We start from the raw sequence: 9,086 nt of genomic DNA, 5'->3' as shown, positions 1-9,086 counted from the left end.
TATTGTTATTATTACTGGTGGGTTATATCGGATGTAATGCCAGGATAAATATGTTTTATTTTCTTTATGATAACTATAAATGTTAATTATTACCAATGTTACTACTCATTTTATTGTAGACAATGCCAGGATATTTTTTCTCTCTTTACAATGTATATTATTATTACTATTGTATATTATTGTATGTAATGAAAGCCAGCCACCATCTGTATGTTTGACACTGTAACATGTTACAATAAATCAAATAAATAAATATTTTATGTACAAGTTATCAAAATCAACTTGTTTCTTTCTAAATACAACCCTACATTTTTTGCTGCATATTATTCAGGTAAATCTTTTTCTTTTTTTAATAAAAAATCAATTCGATTTCATCAAAATCGATTAAAGATTTCTCTAGACACAGTTTTTATTTAAATAGTACAAAAGTTCGGATTTTTTTAATTTGTACTCTTCTTCTTTCTCAACTAAGCTGTTGTATGGCGGTGTTTAAAAAACAAACACAAAAAAATTAATAATATTTACATAACTGTCATACACAAAAAATCAGAAAAGTAAAAAACCATAAACTAATCGCTTCGGCGATCCATAAATTAAAATTGGAACGATACAGACAAGATTAGTGGGCCCCGTGATAAGATGACACGCAATTTTGTGAAGCGTTCCACATTTTTGGGCGTCTTTGGCCGCAACGGTTAAGGCGTTGACATCACTCATCACGGTCACGGGTTTGAATCCGATAAAGCACTCTATCAATTACACTACATGCTTACTGTAATTCCTGTCGGCTATTTAATGGCTGTAAACTTCCATAAACTTGATCCCTTAAACCCTTAAATGTAGTTAACATGGGTTAACATGGTTCCTAAAGAATAGGTCTTCGGTTGCCTTTCTACCGATTTATTCAAGAGAAACTTTACTACGTGAGCAGGACATCCATCCAGGTGGAACCACTTGGCACTATGAACTTCAAAAAATTCAGGGATGATGTCTTAAAAACCCGATGAACCGTTCACGATTTTAATTTTAATTATAAAGGCATGGTCCTTTAAACCCACGTCTGAAACTTGGCTACATAAGGGGAGAAAACAAGTCAAAAAGGCGACCCTTGGTACTATTTATTTCATTACTATTCGATAATGATATTTGCGGCAGAAAGAAAACAAATAGATACTGTATAAAAAAAAATAAACAGGGGGTATCATTTAACTTCTTTTGATAACTTGCATTATTTGCAAGTCTGGTCCGTACGAAAAGGGATACCCGATATGAACAACGTTGTCAAATTTGAGAGAACGTCTGACAGACTGTGCATTCTTAATACAAAAGTAAAACATAATACTAACAATGGTACAACTTTACGCTCTAGCAGAACAAGCAAAAGAAAACGATAAATTTGAAGATTTGACGTACTCGTTGAGAAAGAAAATAATAAAAACTTGGCTTTTAGGTGGCATTTGCTCGAAATCCGGACCTGATTTTTACTTGCTACTTGTTGAAGATGCTGTTAAAATATAGTATTAAAGCCATAAATTACCATAATAAAAATAATTATAATTAAGTATTCAGATTTGTGATTGAATTGATATTAATTATTACTAAATTCACTAATTTCGTGGTCCGCTTGACCAGGTTTTTAGTTGAGATAAGCAATGGCAAAAAGGAGGGAAAATTCAAAAGGTGGGGTTGAGATGGGAAGTTAGTGTCCGAGGTCACGATAGCTCAAGTGGTAGAGCAGCGGCGTATCTAGCCGAAGATCGTGGGTTCGAATCCCGTTCGTGCCATTGACTTTTTTTATCTCAACTAAAAACCTTAATTAATTGTAATTAATTATTACGTTGGGTGTCGAAAACGTTAACACTTATTCTCAAATGAAATTCACGTGTGCATTATAAGGCATTTTTACAATCAAGCTTCTATTTTTCATAAAACTTTACGTTTTGGACTAATTTAACCTAACTTCCGACGGCTTATTATTATTATTATTATTATACGAACTTTACCTTACAGTGTTGAGCGCCCTGTTGACAGACCTCCACGCATAGATCATAGCTCAATATCTAGTTTCAGGCTTTTTTATTAGCCTAAATAATTTAATAATGTCTCATCAGTAATCAATATCATTATTTTCACGATTAAGGTTTTTTCATTAGTTACTTCCTCATTACTTATCCTTAATTAAGAATTCAGTAGCGTATATTATGTTCTAAGGTTGAACTTGCTAGAATTTACACAATACTATTTTTTGCCACTCTCAATAATTTCGTATCTTTTGAGTTAGAAATGTCCAATAAATACACAAGACATCATCCTTAGTTTTGCTGGTTTTACCGCAGCAGGTCTTTTGTAAATTTAAGTCAGTCTTGGGATGTTGCTCCGGAGGCATTATCTCCGAGAACAGCAAATAATAAACAAAAGAAATGTTGATCATGATAAAAATTGTATTGTTATATTTCTTCCTTCTTATTTACCAGTTGGTAGTTGTACAATATATGTATAAATTGTGTGCTTTGTCATACATCGGAGCATTAAATACAATCACCAATAGGTGATTTTACGTGAGGTCAGACCAATTTACAATACTCTTTTCAAATTTTTCACAAAAAACGTTCCCATATTAACATATAAAAAAATCCTACAGGTTCAAGAGTATGCTCTCCACCTGTAAAATAGAAGTAAATCATACTTAGAACCACTTAACTTAACAATTTATTGAAATTTATCATTCAATTTTAATTTCTAAGAGGAAGGTTTACAAAAAGAAGAATAAGTAATATTTTTTTAACCGCATAATATTGTGAAATGTTTCGCCCTATAGCATGTCTCACGAATATACGAAAAAGTTATATTTTACGTAAGCAGTTGCATCAATGTTTTGCGGGCAATTCTATAAATAATAAAAAATACCCAAAGGGTTTGTTATATTATTTGAGATAATCAGTTTTCTTCGGAACTTGTTGGTAAAATAAGAATAGTGTTAACTAAAAGATTTAAAAAAAATTCATTTTAGGAATACAACGTAAAATATAGGTTATAGCTTGTATTTTTGTGAAAAAATTCACTGCCATATATAATTTTTTTATAATCAAAACATTTTAATTGTTTAATTTGTGTTTTGTGTGTTTTCAAAAAAAGACGGGCATTCATTACACAACTTTATTGTTGACTCAAACAAAAAACAACAGTTGACTGACCCAAAATGCAACGGAAAAGACACTTTTTATTGAAAGTGTCTTGTAGAAACTTTCAAGAACTAAATGACAGGTTTCTGCAGCACTTATTTCACCCATATTGCTCTGACGTGATCAACATGAATCATAGAGAAATCTCCAGTTGATTCATAAATATGCCATATGAAGATATTTCAGAATTGTTCAATTTTCCCGATTTACTTTATGTTTATATTTTTCATTTTGATTTATATATGTGTAGATGTCTTGGAGGAAAAAGGCACGGTCGTAGTAGTAAATTCTGGATAAGAAATATTAGAAAAATTACTTGGTCTGTCATATTATGACGTAACTAAACGACCAACAGCTAGGATGGTCAGTCCTGAGATCTATTTTGACCAAACCGCTCTCATCATCTTCGTCCTTTGAAAGTCCTTCTCGGGAAGTGTACCTAATAACCGAATTGGACGAGTTGCGTATAAAAACGGGCCTGCTCTGTGGTCTCCTTGGAATGAACTGAACTCATTTTGTTAAAGGACTGTGGCCAACGAACCGTGACTCCCCCATTCCAGTTCACATCGGCTAACTTCATTGAAAGAGTCTGGCTTTTATCATTCCATTCTTTCTACGAAACGATCAATAGAAGAAATTTCATTTTGGTATAATGAAAACAATGAAGATGTAACAGCCGAGTTTTGATTATTTTAAAATATTTTCTGTGATGTCATGAATGAGTATTCGATTCCCAGTTTTGACAGTGAAAAAATATATGGTCCACTGTTTGATCTTTCACAGGAAAACACGAGCTCGCTGCACTTGGTAATATTTTAAAACTATGCCGATATTCTCATCCTTCCATGATCATTTTGTTTCTAGGACATATTTTAACATGGATGAATTAGTCCATGTTGCAATATGAGTTCTTTGCCTGATGTCCGGAATATATTCTCTAGTATCCTTTTTTGTTTACCTCCACTGGATTAGAGAACATACTGGGATAAGTTTAAATTTTCCCTCTTTAAAATTTCGGGATGTTGCGACATTTTTGGCGAGGAGTGTATATAATATTACCTCTGCAGTTGGTCCCCCCTTAAAAAATAACAATAAAAAAACTCAGTCATGTATAATAATTGCGGAAAATGCGAAACAAATGTTGATATATATTATGTACGCTAGACAGCTATCTAAAAATTATGATTATTGACTCGTTTTACGCCTGAAACCCTTGTTATCCACCCCAACGCTTGGGCGAGTTCGTAGGGTTGAGCGTAGAATTATGGTTATTTCTACATGACTCCTTTAACAATTATATACTTTGTTTTATGATTCTTAATGGCACATAATTTTTAAACACCGGATATGAGATAAAAAAGTCAATGTGACGGAAGGGATTCGTGCCCACGGTCTTCGGATCTGTACCTCCAAGTACAACTGGGGGACCGTGGGTACGAAACCCATCCGTGACATTGACATTTTACCTCAAGTTTTATGTTTGAAAATGATTATATTTCAAAATTGAATTGAAACCGATAAAAAAGAACCATTATTTAAATACCCGTATCTCGTGTATATTATATTTCTGAAATGTTGTTGCCATTTTTATTAAAATTGTTTAAATTAGCTTTGAGTTAGGTTACAAAATTTCAACCTTCACTTGTTTTTAATTTAAATCTATTTTAGTCAGTTGAAACCGAAATCTAAGAGTGCTAATTCCCTTGGTAAAATTCCCTCTTAATCTAAACTCTTCACCTTTGCATTAGGCATTCTTTTTCCGTGGCATAATTTAATTCAGAAAATGGAAGAACAGGCTGAGAAAAGAGCTCTGAATAAATTAAAGAAATTAATTTAAATTTACAAAGACCCCCTGAGTCCGGCCATTTAGTATTTATAGGGGGAGGTTTTCTGAAAAACCTGCCCCTTTTTCCCCGTACCGTCACTCGGATTAACCTCCCTTGCATATTCTATTAGCGGAATTACAGGAACTTTCAAGCCTCTTCTACCCTCCGTCCCCATCCGGCTTCTATTATTTCGAAACCGTTCAAAGGTTAATGAGCTGGAAAACTCCTCCGCTTTTACTATACAACTTTTCGTTTTAGGGCAAACGGTCCTGCCTTTTAATACATTTGGAAAAGGTCGGACACGCTTTTATTTTATTTCGCTTTTTCGAACTTGCCCGAGGGTTTCAACGCGATTCCGCCCGGGCACGACGGGCTTGCGTACTGAGTAAAAGAATTGTTCGCGGTTACAAAGTTATTGCGGGCAATCTTCTCGGGGCGATTTATTTTTTTACAGAGCGACTCGCAAATTCATCAAGGAGAAAACAAGAGCTTCAACATTTCTCCAGGGAGGCCTTTTTATATATTCTGAAAAAAAGGAAGAAAACACAAGAACAACAGTCGGCCGTGTACTCGGCGGCTTGATGAAAACACAAAACGGAAGGACGAGGAAGGATTGGGTCGAGGGCAAGGTTGGAATATACTTGATTAGCCTACCTGGTGAGGTTAAATAATTCCCATATCCTGGCCCTATTTTCAGACATTCAACAAATATTACTTTTTATTTTTTCCTCGGCTTGAGAAGGAAATTATTCCTTTCTATCCTTTTCTCACTAGCGGTTTATTCGTTGGGTAATTATTTTCCTTTACTTGAAATTTAAAATCATGTTTATATTTAATTAAACCCTACAGATATCTAGTTAATTAACCTTTAATGATGTATGAAACAAGAAAACAAGTATGCCAAAAAGAAAGAAACCAAATATTACATAAATTCTTCATAATGTTTTGTAAAGATCCCCAATGATTTTGAAGGCATTAACAGCATAACTGATTCTCTCTTGAGGCGGGAATTTTCGATGAAAGATAAAATATTTCGTTTCGCTTCACATTGTCAACAATTCAAATTTTAAAATAATTATAGTTTTTATTTAAAGTCTTGTTGAGATGAAAAAACAAGATTACGAGCGGGATTCGAACCCATGACCTTTCGGCTCAATACGCTCTAACCACTTGAGCTGTCGTGACTGAATAAATTTTTAAATTGGTTTTGCAAATGTTTTTGTTTGCTATACGATGTAAAAGAAATTAAACAGTAAAACCGCATTACAAATCAAATATTTAGAATAGAATTGGTATTTCATCAATAACAAATCACAATGTCATTTTATAACATCAATAAATTCATTTTTATCATATATGTATTCGGTTTTCTAGTAATATTTTTACACAGCACACAAAAATTTTGCGCAGTTAAGTCTTTATCTCCTTTTTAACTTATCCTGAAATCCTATCTCACCGAACACTGCTCCAGAGTGAAGTGCGGCAATAAGTTCTCGGAGCAAGACAGATACAAGCGGCGTCCCACAAGGGCGCATTCTTGGACCCATACTTTATATCAGTTATACTGGTTGCCTAATTACACATCCTAATACCATCATAATCCAAGCTACCTCAAACATCCAAGAACATGTTGGGTTTATCAAAGTCTTGATAAAGACAAAAAAAAAGTAGAATAATAATAGAAGAAAACTGTACTGAGAGTACACCCATTGAACTAAAATTAACCTGTACATCATTAACAAAGAGATTTTCATGGAAGTGAATACTTACTATTTATGACTGAGTGGAATCCCCACAAGACTTAAAAGACAACTTAACAGAAGACTTCAATCTATCAGAATATCCCCAACTAAAAACAACTTTGTTGACTTTACCGTCATCCCCAAAAGTTTACCGACAAGCCCGCTATTCTAAGACAAAAAAACGAGGATGTTGATGTATTAGTCGGGGTGTAATATACTGCGCCCTTTAAGAACTATTGTATTCCCCGTTCTGTGCCTAAAGCCCGCCAGTGAGTCCTATATCATCAAGGAATTTGATTAGTAGGCTCGGTTTCAGCGGGTGAATTTCTAGTAACATATTACGTCCCAAAGCAGTTCTTCCAGCGCGCAAGTTGTAGCACCGCAGTTTGTTAATAAGTGTGTTGGTGCCTCCTCTGATTCTTCGCAGAATCTGCATGTGCCATCTTGGGTTATACCTATCTTCTTTAAATGTCCGTTTAGTTTGATGTTTCCTGTTAAAAAATCCTTTTAGGATTTGCAGTTTTTTCCTGCTTCCTTTGATGCATTCTATTACTTCTTTCCTGCCAAAATTTGCCAGGAGGTTCTTAGAGTTCTTGTATGTGTCCAATGAGTGAGTGCCATTGTTCCCTCAATTTCTTTTTATTCTTCTGTCAGAGGTACTCATTGATAGTTGGGTTCCTTGCACACAGATCCTATCAGCGGTATAGCAGCCCCTTTTCTTGCAAGGGTGTCCGCTTTCTCGTTGCCTTCTACTCCCACATGTCCTGGAACCCAGCAGAGGCTGACTTCATTCTGCGGACCTTACAATTTTAATTTGGTTTTGCAGTTCAACACCATTTTTGAACTAATGATGTTTGAGCGTAATGCTTTGATGGCTGCTTGGCTATCTGACATGAAAGTTATTTTCTTTTTTTTATACCCTTTAATCAAATTGAAACGATTATACATCTCTCGATTGCCTAGATTGGAAGATACTGGTTTTTGTTCCCAAGGGCTCTGAGTATTTGGTTCAAGGACCGAATATACTCTTACCCCGACAAAAATCATACGAAGCTCTATTTCTGATAAATCTGCGCCCGTGCACTTCAATCAGTTTAGCGTTACTGTACACACTAACTTTATGCTAAATCTCCGAAATGTACGAAAAATGAAAGCATAGTAAATAAATAAAACAATAAAATCTATGATGGAATTATGGGATGGCTCACAATTTTTATACGTCTTTGCGTGTGTAGTTTGAATCGTTATAAAATATTATTGACGTTGGTAGGTTATCGCAAAAGCTTGCCTTGATTCTTTTTTATTTCTTCGAACACTTCAGTACGTAAAGAAATCACGGATGGGAATTCCTGTAAAAGCCGAACCGGAGATTATTTCAATCGTCCAATCTGTTGGGATTTCACTAGCGATGCTCGATGGGAGTTTGTGATCAAAAACCGTGGATATTATTACAACTCGTTTCAAAACCACGTCGAGGCTCTTAGATCCCACAACCTTTCCTTAGCCCATTGCTCAAAAACGGAGAATCGACACGGATACCGCCCATCTAATAGGGGGCGATTCGATACATCGTGTCACGCCTTTGCCATTAATCGATTCCAAACGGCCTGGGCCCCAATCTCGTGCTCCCAAATAGAATGGGAGGTAATGGCGGCTTTATATAAGGCCATTACCTCTTACATAATGGCCCTCTCTGAGCCGAAACGTGATCCTTTTAAACAATGACTGTTGTTGCGCCTCGGCCCGCCATCACTTCTGATATTTATTTTTTCTCCGTCTCGCTCCCTCTTCGCCCCTTCCTAGCCCTCCTGCCCGCATTACCCTTCCGAGGGAGAGAGAATCGAGGATGAGGTCGCTACACGGGATGAGGGTAGTTTGGACGTGAATTATTCCTCCAAATGACGCCATTCGTTTTCTGGCCGGAGTTATCCGGTATTTTAACAGCGGAGTGCAATTGCCCTCTTAACAGTGCAGAGCTCCGAGAGAAACATTTCTTCCACCGGGCTAATACAGACAATTGCTTCGCCCTCGTACACCTACAAACTCCTTTCTGCTGCGTTCTACATGAAAGTTTAATAGAAGATAGTTACACGGCCTCGATTTGTTGCGGAAAATCATTATAAAACAGGAGATAAAATCGACCCATTCAGTTCAATTTAAATTAATTATAAAATCTGCTCTTATCATTCGTCAATTAATTTGTTCAACGATTTTGTTGGGTTCTGCGTGTCATGATCGTTTCAGATCTTCCTGGCCTTCGTGTTACTTGATTGTCCCTGCGAAGTATGGATCTGCACTTTTAACATCTTTAGGTGTATTTGTTTGAAAGCAACTTG

The 9,086-nt window shown here is 35.6% G+C and overlaps 1 non-coding gene across 1 annotated transcript; it reads left to right on the top strand.

The window, feature by feature from the left end:
- Positions 1 to 571: 571 nt before the first annotated feature.
- On the top strand, positions 572 to 674 carry LOC112127168. Its single transcript, XR_002910427.1, has one exon. It is a non-coding gene; the product is annotated as a U6 spliceosomal RNA (small nuclear RNA).
- The last annotated feature ends 8,412 nt before the right edge of the window (positions 675 to 9,086 follow it).

Source organism: Cimex lectularius, unplaced genomic scaffold (genome assembly GCF_000648675.2).
Source record: "Cimex lectularius strain Harlan isolate CLEC.00 unplaced genomic scaffold, Clec_2.1 scaffold132, whole genome shotgun sequence".
NCBI classification, from domain to species: Eukaryota; Metazoa; Arthropoda; class Insecta; order Hemiptera; family Cimicidae; genus Cimex; species Cimex lectularius.
The sequence above is the reverse complement of the archived record's forward strand: the minus strand, read 5'-3'. Positions and strand labels throughout refer to the sequence as shown.